This window comes from Mustela lutreola, chromosome 2, assembly GCF_030435805.1.
Source record: "Mustela lutreola isolate mMusLut2 chromosome 2, mMusLut2.pri, whole genome shotgun sequence".
NCBI lineage: Eukaryota > Metazoa > Chordata > Mammalia > Carnivora > Mustelidae > Mustela > Mustela lutreola.
The window spans coordinates 193,808,375-193,819,755 of NC_081291.1; positions in this window are offsets into that span (position 1 = coordinate 193,808,375).

An 11,381-nucleotide genomic window follows, 5' to 3' on the forward strand; every position below is an offset into this window, starting at 1 on the left:
CCAGATCACCCAGCTGCAGCCCAAGCATGAGATGGCTCTCGTCTCAACCCCATCTCACATTCTGATGACTCCAGATCAACTGGGAGTTGTGAGGGAATCTCTGGCCAGTTTCCAATCTGACGAAGGTTGTAATCAGAAATCTCATGTAGAGACAATTTGCTTTTTTTCAACTTCTAGGATCCCAAAATATTTGCTGTGCAGAAAGAGGAGCTTGAACATAGTATTTGCTGACCTAGTATTTGCTGACAGTATTTGAAGGGCAGAAAGGCAGAATACTGACTGATGACCAGAGGGCTGGCTGACTTGAGCATGGAGGGTGGTCTAACCCTGCAAGCAGTGACTGGCTCAGTTTATTCAAGGCAAGCAGTGTCAGAGTGTGTTCGCAAGGATACACTGTGAAGCCAGAGGCAAATGCTCGTTCTGCCACATTTTGGCTCTTGTTTAATCTCCCTTTGAACTGAATACTGTTAGGTATTACTTAGAAATGTCATATTTATTCATGTAAAACATAAAATGTGTACGACTTTTCTAACTGCAAGGGTGGATAGTTCAACCTGCCCTCTTGAGCACCTTCAAGTTCAACCCACTTACACAAGATGTTCGGGTCAACTGGACCACAGCTGTGGAGATCACAATTGTATACCTCTGCGAGGCAGTGTACTGGGGGCCTGCTAAATCTAATCCATTAGTCATATGGATTTAAAAAAAAATTGTCTCCTCTTAAAAAAAAATTGTTCTCCCTTGGGTGTATATGTTCATTTTATAATGAGGTACTAGTCAATTTATTGAAAACTATTGAGCTGGTCGTTGTCTGTTCAGACATTTCTTAATTCTAACAATGGCAAGGTCAAATAAAATCGGTAGGTGATATCATGAGGAATGTCATACGGTATGATTTGAAAATCAAATTTACTTGCACCCATCGCAAATAATCCGTTTGCTTGTCTCATTAAATAATCTTCATTCTATATCACTATGTTATATTTATGGGGGAAACATTGAAGAAAAAAGTTGGATGTATGTTGATATTTTTATCATAGTCATCCATCACCGTAATGAGTAACCAAAGCCCCTTTGAAAATAATATATCTGGTGTTGCATAGATTTCAAAGCATTGACTTCTTGTGTAACACACATTGAGAGGCATTAATATGAATGTTATGCTAATTTGTCTGCTTTTGACCTAGAGTTTATTTAAAATCCTAGAGGATTTTCAAGAGGCTATTGCTTCATTAAATTAACTCACAAAGCAAAGCTAACTTCAGCCTCTTATTTTATTAGGATGAATTAATCTAAAAAAATTATTTGAAGAGTGACTCAACACAAGCTCTTCAAGAAGTGTAGTTTAATTTAAGCATGAATTGGGATCTCCAATAGTGGTTTAAACCTAGAGTCAGACAGTCCTGAGTTTAATTCTCAGCTTTACTACTATGAGCTTTGTGTCCTTATGTATGTTATTTACATTATTTTAGTCCATACTGTACATAATACTAAATTTCAGTAAATAATAATACCTATGTCACTTATTGTTATAAGGGTTAAGTATAATAATTATATAAAGATTTAAGAACACTCTCTGGCACCGTAGTAAGCACTCAATATATAGTTATTATTAACTATCCCTTTATCATTGTTTTCACAACCTGGGGCAAAATACAAACTATTATAAAATTCAGAAATTTTCTTCTGAGAACAATCATAATGCTTTAGCAGTCTAAGGATATGGTTTCTTTATGATCATCTTTAAATGTTAAATAATTATGAAATTCAGCATTGAGCATTTTAAGATAAATATTTATGATAGCCATTCACTGAGTGAGTTCTATGATAAGTCCTGTAGCTAAGATGACATTAGTCTTGTTAGGCATTATGGTCCAGTTTTGCAGACAGAAAATGTACAGAATATGAGAAACATCCCAAATCAATGGGTAGCAAGTGATAAGTGGTAAAGAATCAGAAAGGAAATAAATCCATTATGGACTCATAGAGATGGTAAACCATAAACTTAACTTTTAAGAAAGGATAGAATTTAAACTCAGACTATTTCATAAAAATCATAAAAATTTAGATTTATGATGAAAACAAACAATGGACTTTTCACTTAGGATGAAGTTCTTACTGGAAAAAAAAAAGCTGAACATCATTGGGAATTCTTGGATGGTAGGAAAGGAACATACAAGGCAATAGCATACAAAGGAACATACTTAGTCAATTTGATAAGATATTTAAGTTACAACATAATAAGACAATGGGAGAAATAAATATAAATATATATACTTACAAACATCCACCTAATAGACTTTCCTGGATGGGCTTGCGTGTATTTCATATCATGTAAATAAATTATATATTCTCCATTCCTTATCCAGATATCCATTCCCCACCCATACATGTGGCTGTCATTTTCCCTACACCTCACCAGTCCCTCTACCAACTTCCATAACAGATTAATCACTTCAAGTACATCATGTTATTTTCAGTTTTACTTCACAGGACCTATGACTTTTCGGAAAAGTCCCATTAGACATATCTCTTCTTTCTTCTCTGCCACATCTCCACTTGGGAGGAGAGGTCTTCTCTGTATACTACCCTTCTCAATACACACACACACACACACATACACACACACACACCCCTTAGCTCTGCTAGCTCCTTCCTCTTTGCTTCTGGCCTTTTCCAATCTTCTTCTCTTTTTTTTTTTTTAGAGATTTTATTTACTTAATTGACACACAGAGATCACAAGTAGGCAGAGAGGCAGACAGAGAGAGAGGAAGGGAAGCAGGCTCCCCGCTGAGCAGAGAGCCTGATGCCGGACTTGATCCCAGGACCCTGGGATCATGACCTGAGCTGAAGGTAGAGGTTTTAACCCACTGATCCACCCAGGCACCCCTCAATCTTCTTTTCTTAAGAGCATCCATATCCTCTTCTTGTTTCAGGAAGAGGAGACAGCCGCTTTCTTTGAACATCCAATTACAACCTGACACCCAGGATGCCACTCTCCATCTTACGGTGGGGTTATGATAGCATTTTCTTTTCTTTTTTTTTTTTTTTTTTAATGTTTTATTTATTTATTTGTCAGAGAGAGAGGGAGAGAGAGCAAGCGAGCATGGGCAGACAGAGTGGCAGGCAGAGACAGAGGGAGAAGCAGGCTCCCTGCCGAGCAAGGAGCCTGATGAGGGACTCCATCCCAGGACGCCGGGATCATGACCGGAGCTGAAGGCAGCTGCTTAACCAACTGAGCCACCCAGGCATCTCTATCACAGCATTTTCTTAACAAAAGCTGTCTTCTCTCTCTTTCTAGGATTCTTGAACTGGTTATAAAAAAAAAAATCCATAAATTAAGTTATAAACACAATTAAGTGCTCAGTTGCTATTAAAGATGGCTGGGTGACTAGGGAAAAATTTATTAAAAATTAAGTGAAAAACAGTTATAGAATAATATATATAATGAAACTATCTTTTTGGTAAAAAAAAAAACTCAAAAATATCTGACAGCATTTATAGCAAATAGTTAATAATAACTATCTTCAGAATATGTGGGACTTTCTCTTATTATTCATACTTCTAAATTGTGTAAAAATTTTATAATATGCATATATTAATTTTATGAGAAAATAATAGTGTTTCATTTGAAAAATAAATCAGATTATACAGTGCAAATATAGTATATATTTATATTTTGAGCAAATTTTGAAGACCCTGCTATTTTATTGTGTATATAATAAATACCAGGCTCTGTAGTAGGCACTTAAAATACACATTTACATTTGCTCCATGCCACCCTAAACTTAAATATTCTTTTCTAATTTTGTTAATAAAGAAATCTAAACTCAGCGCCTCTAAGTAACTTGTCAAGTCACACAGTTGGGAAAGAGTGAATCCAGGATTCAAATCAAGTTTTTGTTATTGTTCTTCAACATTATACCCACCTCTTCTTTAGGAAAATTCACTTGGCTAGAAATAAAAGGTTTTGTGTGTGTGTGTATGTGTGAATTTGGTAGCTAAGCAATAGTTATTATTCAAATTATAGGAATATACTATGGTCGAGGAAGGAGTAATCCATTTAGAAGTTTTAAAATCCAGGGCAAATTATATGAAATTTAATTTATTCAGTTCGTTGTGGCTCGTGGTTGTGTCACATAGAAAACTCAACTTGCTATATATGCCACTGACTCAGCCCCAAGGAAGTTAATGCAACTAAATGTTACAGTAATTTAGTAATTTGCCGATTCCACAAACCCCAGAGGACTATGTTAAAAATCCATGAAGAGGTCGTTGGCATTACCAGGATCTGCTGTGCTGTACATTATGCCCAGATGGCATCGTTGTCCACACAAGTGGACAAGTTATGGTAAAGTGGGAGTGTTGAACATATCAAGAAAGCAGACTTTTCCATCCTATTGTTTGGAAGCAATGGACTCTATCACCTTTAGGTTTATAATTTTCTGAGTGTCCAGAGGGCAGATCATTAAGAGCTAGAGCTAAAGAATTTAAAAAAAAACAAACAAACTTAAAAAACTGTAGCCAATAGGTCCCTACCTTTTAAGCTGGAGTTTCATTTGGGAATTCAGATTTAATGGGGTGGTAAAGGCAGAACACAATCCTATTCGCTGACTCAAAAATTAACTTAGTTTCATTGAGTAACTAACATGTGCCAACCACATTTGCTAGCCATCCACGATTTTCCTTCTCGGGGAGATTATAGGAAAAACAATTTAAAAATTACAGCATACCTGGTTTAAGAAAAATTACATCAGAGTCAGGAATTGTTTCACTGAGACCTGACACTTGATTTGCAACCTAGAGATGTGCTGGGAATTATTCTGTAAACAAGCGCAACTATAACAGGACAGAGAAACATCCCCCAAAGAAGGAGTCATTAGAAGAAATGTTAAGAGTAGTTTGGAGGGGGCGCCTAGGTGGCTCAGTGGGTTAAGCCACTGCCTTCGGCTCAGGTCATGATCTCAGGGTTCTGGGATCGAGTCCCGCATCGGGCTCTCTGCTCAGCAGGGAGCCTGCTTCCTCCTCTCTCTCTCTCTGCCTCTCTGCCTACTTGTGATCTCTCTCTGTCAAATAAATAAATAAAATCTTTAAAAAAAAAAAAAAAGAGTAGTTTGGAGAATTGGTGAGGAATGGAGTTAGTTTAAAGCAAATTCATGAAGACATTCGAAGACCGTGCAAAAAATTTAAAATTATGTCCAAAATGAATTCTCTCCCTTTTTTTTGTAAAACTATCACTACTATTTATGGAGATGATTAGGAAGAAAAACAGACTGATTTTTGCCCGCACCCCAAATTGGCCATCTACTGATTGCCAAATTCTTTTGATTCTTCAACATTTTTTTAAGATTTTTTTTCTATCTTCATTGTTAAGATCTTATTTTGAGATACTACTCTCCTATGATCTAGCATAAAACTGTCCTCGTTTTTAGACACTTGTCTATTCCTTTCTAAGTTCTGGCCCTTGTGATCTGACTATACATGTGGAAGAAAAGAAACTAGAAAGGTGAGAAGGGGCAGGATAAGAACAAAGAAGAAAGTAAAATAGCAAGATTCCGAGGGAAATAGGAAGAAATAGAGGACAGAACAGAAGTGAACAAATTTGTCTGATGCAGCAGTGCCCTGTTCCTAAAAGGCTGGATAACAGTTAAGAATGAGTTCAGAAGGGGCGCCTGGGTGGCTCAGTGGGTTGGGCCTCTGCCTTCGGCTCGGGTCGTGGTCCCGGGGGCCTGGGATCGAGTCCCGCGTGGGGCTCTCTGCTCAGCGGGGAGCCTGCTTCTCCTCATCTCTCTCTCTCTGTCTGTCTCTCTGCCTATTTGTGATCTCTCTCTGTCAAATAGATAAAGTCTTTAAAAAAAAAAAAAAAAAAAAAAGAATGAGTTCAGAAGTATTGCCTTGTCACTGTAATGTGACTTAAATGTCCCTAAAAATCGTCAGCTGTTTCAGTATAGATTCTCCAGAAAAAGAACCAATAGAATCTGTCATCTATCTAATGAGAAAGTGAGAGAGAGAGAGAAATTTTTTTAAAAAGATTTTATTTATTTATTTGACATGGAGAGAGAGATCACAAGTAGGCAGAGAGAAAGAGAGAGAGAGGAGGAAGCAGGCTCCCCACTGAGCAGAGAGCCCAATGCACGGCTCTATCCCAGGACCCTGGGATCATGACCTGAGCCGATGGCAGAGGCTTTACCCCACTTAGCCACCCAGGTGCCCCGAGAGAGAGATTTTTAAGTAATTGTCTTACATAATTATGTAGGCTGGCAGGTCCATCATTTACAGGGCAGGTCGGTAGGCTGGAGACTCAGGGAAGAGTTGACTTTGCAATTTGAATCCAAAGACAGTCTGGAGGCTGAATTCCCTCTTCCTCTGGGAATCAGTCTGTTTTCTTCTAAGGCCTTCAGTTGATTGACTGACGCCCACTCACATTATGGAGGGTGATTTTCTTTACTAAAAGTCCTCAGATTTAAACAGTATTCTCGTATAAAATATACCTTTACAGCAACATCTAGACTGGTGTTTGACAAATATCTGGATACTGTGGCCTAACCAAGGAGACACATAAAGTTAACCATCCCTCCAGGATATGCAAAAACGTGCAATCAAAAGGACAGGAGTTATGGAAAAAGTGGAATTAGGAGGACCACATTCAGAAACTTCATCAATGACACACGCACAAATGATGGATATGTGTGGGTTTAAATTGATACCAGGTTTATTAAATGCTAGCTAAGTTTTATACCTCCCTTAAATGGGTAAGTAATACATAAATACTACAGTAAAGAAGACACCTCACCTGAAAAAAACAGAGGTTTACTTGTGGGAGTGGGTGTTGGAAGGACTGTAGTTTGTGAGTTACCAGGAAGTGGTGGAAGAAGGATTAGCTAAAGTTGGCCAGAAGGTAGCAACGCCAGGTGTGGATGGTGTGGCTTGTAACACACTGGGGGACTGAGCTGGTAAATATTTGTGGGTGCATTTCTTTTTTTTTTCCTTCTGGGCAACTCAGTTTAATTTAGTTCAGCTTTCTGTGTTTACCTAGTGTTTCCCATGGATGAAGCATGGCTAAACCAGTATCAAATTTGAGTTATGCTTACATTGTTTCTTAGTATATCAACCATGTTGAAACAAGTTCCCTTTTTAAAAATTTTCTTATTCTTATTAGTATTTTTTAGAGTGGGAGAGGAATAGAGTCGGGGGGAGGGGGGAGAAAGAATCTAAAGCAGACTCCATGCCCAGTGTGGAGCACAGCACAGGTCTTGATCTCACAACCCCGGGATTGTTACCTGAGTTGAAATCAAGAGTCACACTTAACGGACTGAGCCACCCAGGGGCCCCAAAACAAATTACCATTTTGAAAACAGAAATAATTGTGCTTTAATTTATGGCAAGAGGTAGATAGAATTATAATTCCTGCTATCATCCATGTTCTTTTCAAAGATCTAGTTCATCTGCTGAAAAGGAAAGTGATGGACAGGAGAATCTGAGAATGCATAGAAACTTTAGGTACTAAGTAGTTAGTCGGTGAAGATTTACTGAATGAGTGAATAAATGAGTAAACAAAGTGGGTTTTATGGTGAATGGAAAGGGGAGCAGTTTTTGCATCAGTATAATTCTAATTGGTATTAATCGCTTGTCTGGGTTAAAAGGAAAGTTGTTGAAATCGTTTTTGATTTTTTACATTTTATAGTGTTATTTAATAGCTGAATCACAAACAATAGAATGTTTTAATTTTTCCTCATACATATATGTACTCTACCATTTGGCTCATTGGGGATGACTTTTTACATATGTAAAGTCAAAATAGAGAAAATCTTAAGACTTCTTTAGGTAAATGCATGCTGGGCTGCATTTAATGTGTGAAAGAACGTCTAGAATTACTAAACCTTTAGCAAGATCCATTCCACTCCTCCATGGCTTAGTTAGCATCAAGGATCTCCACCTATCTGGATACTAGATCTCAGGTCTTATTATAATGTTATTCCCCCAAATGTGAGGTTCAGGAACACGACTGCCCTTCACTAACATTGCCTACCACCAACTATAGTTTTCCAACTGGACCGGACATAAGAATCATCTGGAATGCTTATTTAACATGCCCTAGCCTGAGAAATGCTCACACCACAGATTTGGGATTAGAAGAAGAATGTGTACATTTATTCAGCATTGTGGAGATTCCAGTGCAAGACAGTTTGTGGGCCACAGTCTGAGAAACACCAGCCTGGAATGATCAATCCGAACTGCTGGTCAATTTGATCACGTGTCAGTTTGACTGATTAATTTTTCATTCAATCAACGCATTTGAACGGAAAGACAAGTTAAATCAAATGATACTCTGGTTATAAGCATAAGCATAACCTCCTTGTAAGGTCTTAGATCGATATTTCAGCTTTCTGACAGCCCAATTGCTAGATCTATAAAATGGTAACTATATTTCCTCACTGTGTTGTTTAAAGAAAGAACTATTAAAACATTACAAAACAAGTTTTAAATGTGAACACTTAATGGCAGAAGACTGTCAGTGTATTATGGAAATTAAATAATTAGTATGAGGGGAATTGATTTCAGTGTTATATAAAAGTACACGTTTCTGCTCGACAAGGAGTAGCTTGAGTTCGGATATGATTTGATCTACTATTTTTATACTGAATATGCATTACTGGAAATAGGTCACAGCAGGAAGACAGATTAAGGCAGTTTAAAGGAAAATAGAAACTGTAGAAACTATAAAAAATAAATTTGCAATTACAATAAGAGAGCAGAGCTGTCTCCTTTTCTTTGTTTACAAAGAGGCCAATATAATCATCCTCGAATTCACATACATGGTTAACCCTTGCTTTACCTGACATCTTCTTCCACATTCTCAAAAGGAAGTAGACATTTTCCTTCTGGCTTCACTATTAGAATGAAATGTATTTAGCACTCCGTGAGCAAACCAAATGCTCCATAAATACTCAACTTAATAAAGCATAATACCCTGCCAATGTTACTGAGAAGAGAGTTGAGTGAAGTCTGACACCAACAGCAATAACAAGCAGCAGAGAGGGCAAAACATGTAAATAAATGTGAGGGGATATATGTGGGGAAGTATGGGGAAACATACAGTATTAAGACTTTTTGATGGGTGAATATTGAAGTATAGTCATGAATTATAGAATTCTTGTATTTTAATAGTTCTTCCTTTAAACACTGTATTGGAAATAGCAACTTCCTACCACCTTCACCCCACTCCAGTCTTGCTGGTTTCTTTACTGTTCCCCTATTATACACAACAGGCTCTTCCCTCAGGGTCCTTGAACTTGTCTCTTTACTGAACAATTCCCCCAAATACCTACCTGGCTCACTTTTATACTTTAATCAGGTCCTTCTAAAATATCATCTCCTTGGCCAAGCCTTCCCTGACCTCTCTATCTGAAATCATGTTTCAAGGTTTTCTGTAGTGGATCCTGTGTGCTCTAGAGGAGCTTTGGCCTTCTTAGAGAGATTTTCCTGAGACAGTGTTTCATCTGTAAATGACATTCTGCCCAGTATTCTGAGGCTACAGGGAGAGTTGGGTCTGTAATATTGCTGCATGTCCTTCACTAGAGGATGAGAAATGACCCAAATATATCTAGATAAATTCTTGTGGTCAGCATTGGCCCCTGGAAAATCCCACTAGATTTTACATGAAAAACAGATGAGATCGAAGAGATGTTATCTTGATGATGTGGCAGCAAATACCCTCAATTAAGGTGGGCTCCCTAAGAAAAAGCACGAGTGGAGCTTGAGTTGGCCCAAAGGGGCAAACCCTGCAGCTCTGACAGAAAGTAGTGTGGCCGTAGCTGTTGAGTTGGAGTTCCCCGGGCTGGCACAAAGGGTGGCAGTAACAGTGACTGTGGGCTTTGGGTGGACAGACAGTATGGGGAGCTTTTTAGATTGAGCCATAAGCTGTCCCAGCTTGCTTGAAACTATAGGTAAGGGCATCTGAGTGGCTCAGTCATTAAGTGTCTGCCTTCAGCTCAGATCATGATCTCAGAGTCCTGGGATCCAGCCCGGCATCATGCTCCCTGCTCAGCAGGAAGCCTGCTTCTCCCTCTCCCACTCCCCCTGCTTGTGTTCCCTCTCGTTGTATCTCTGTGTCAAATAAATAAAATCTTAAAAAAAAAAAAGAAACTACAAGTAAATGTTCCACATTGTCTTAGTCCATTTGGGCTGAGATAATAAAATACCGCAGACTTACAGCAACAGAAATTTATTTTGCACAGCTCTAGAGGCTGGAGGTATGAGGTTAGGTGCCAGTGTGGCTAGATGAGGGCTTCTTTTGGTTGCAGACTTTTTGATGTGTCTTCACACAGGAGGAGGAGTGAGGCAGCTCTTTGGGTTCTCTTAGAAGAACACCATTTATGAGGTTCCACCTCCAAGATTTAAAACATCTCCCAGTAACTTCTCATATCTTCTAAAACCCTCACACTGGGCATTAGGCTTTCAACAGAGGAACTTGGAGAGGGCATAAACATTCAGACAATAGCACTTGCTTGCTAGCAAGGTCACTTTGTCCCTCCTTTACTCTCTAATCCAATTTTAGCTGCTTTAAGGAGGAAGACCTTTGGTCTGAGACCAAGATCTGCCTGTCCCAAAAGGGCAACAAAGGCCACCCAAATCTACCCAGGTATGCTGGAGAACTTCTAGAAGGGGAGATACTCAGATTCTTAAGATTCTTTTGGGTGAAGGTGCCAAAGTCGTCATCCTAGTGTGCCCATAGACGAGTTACCCTCTTTGAACTGATGGAGAAAGGAGGCTAAAGAGACTTTTGGACAAAGCGATTCGGCTTCTTTAGTGTCCCCATGTGACTTCCACTGCTGAATGTATACTGATTCTCCCAATCTGAAGAGCTGCATGTAGGAAGTGGCAGTTGGACAGATCCTGTCATTTCCTAGCCCATTTTTCAGTCCTTTCCTGAGTGGTACAACAGGATGTGTAGAATCCTAGGTAGAGACAGGAACATTAGAACTTGGATTAAGGACATAAAGGTAACAGAGGTTTTGCATCTATTACCAGGCATGGGAGGAAGGAAGAAAACCTAAGAAGGGAGGGAGGGATGGCGGGAGGAAAGGGAACAGAAGGGAAAGGAAGGGAAGGAGAGGAGAGGAGAGAGAAGAGTGGTCAGGGTGATAGGAGATTCAGTGTGTCGACACAGCTGCCGTGTATGGCCAGTGACAGGAAGCTGGAGGATTATGGTCAGTTGAATTCAGTTGTTTCTCCCATAGACTTGGTTGTTCTAAACATAGTGATTGTCACTGAAGCTCTTGCATTCTGGGATGGTGTTTCATAGACTTAACATCTTGGACAATACTGATTTCACTGGCACCAAAGTATCAAGGTCAGTTGATGGTCATTAGCATGGCTGT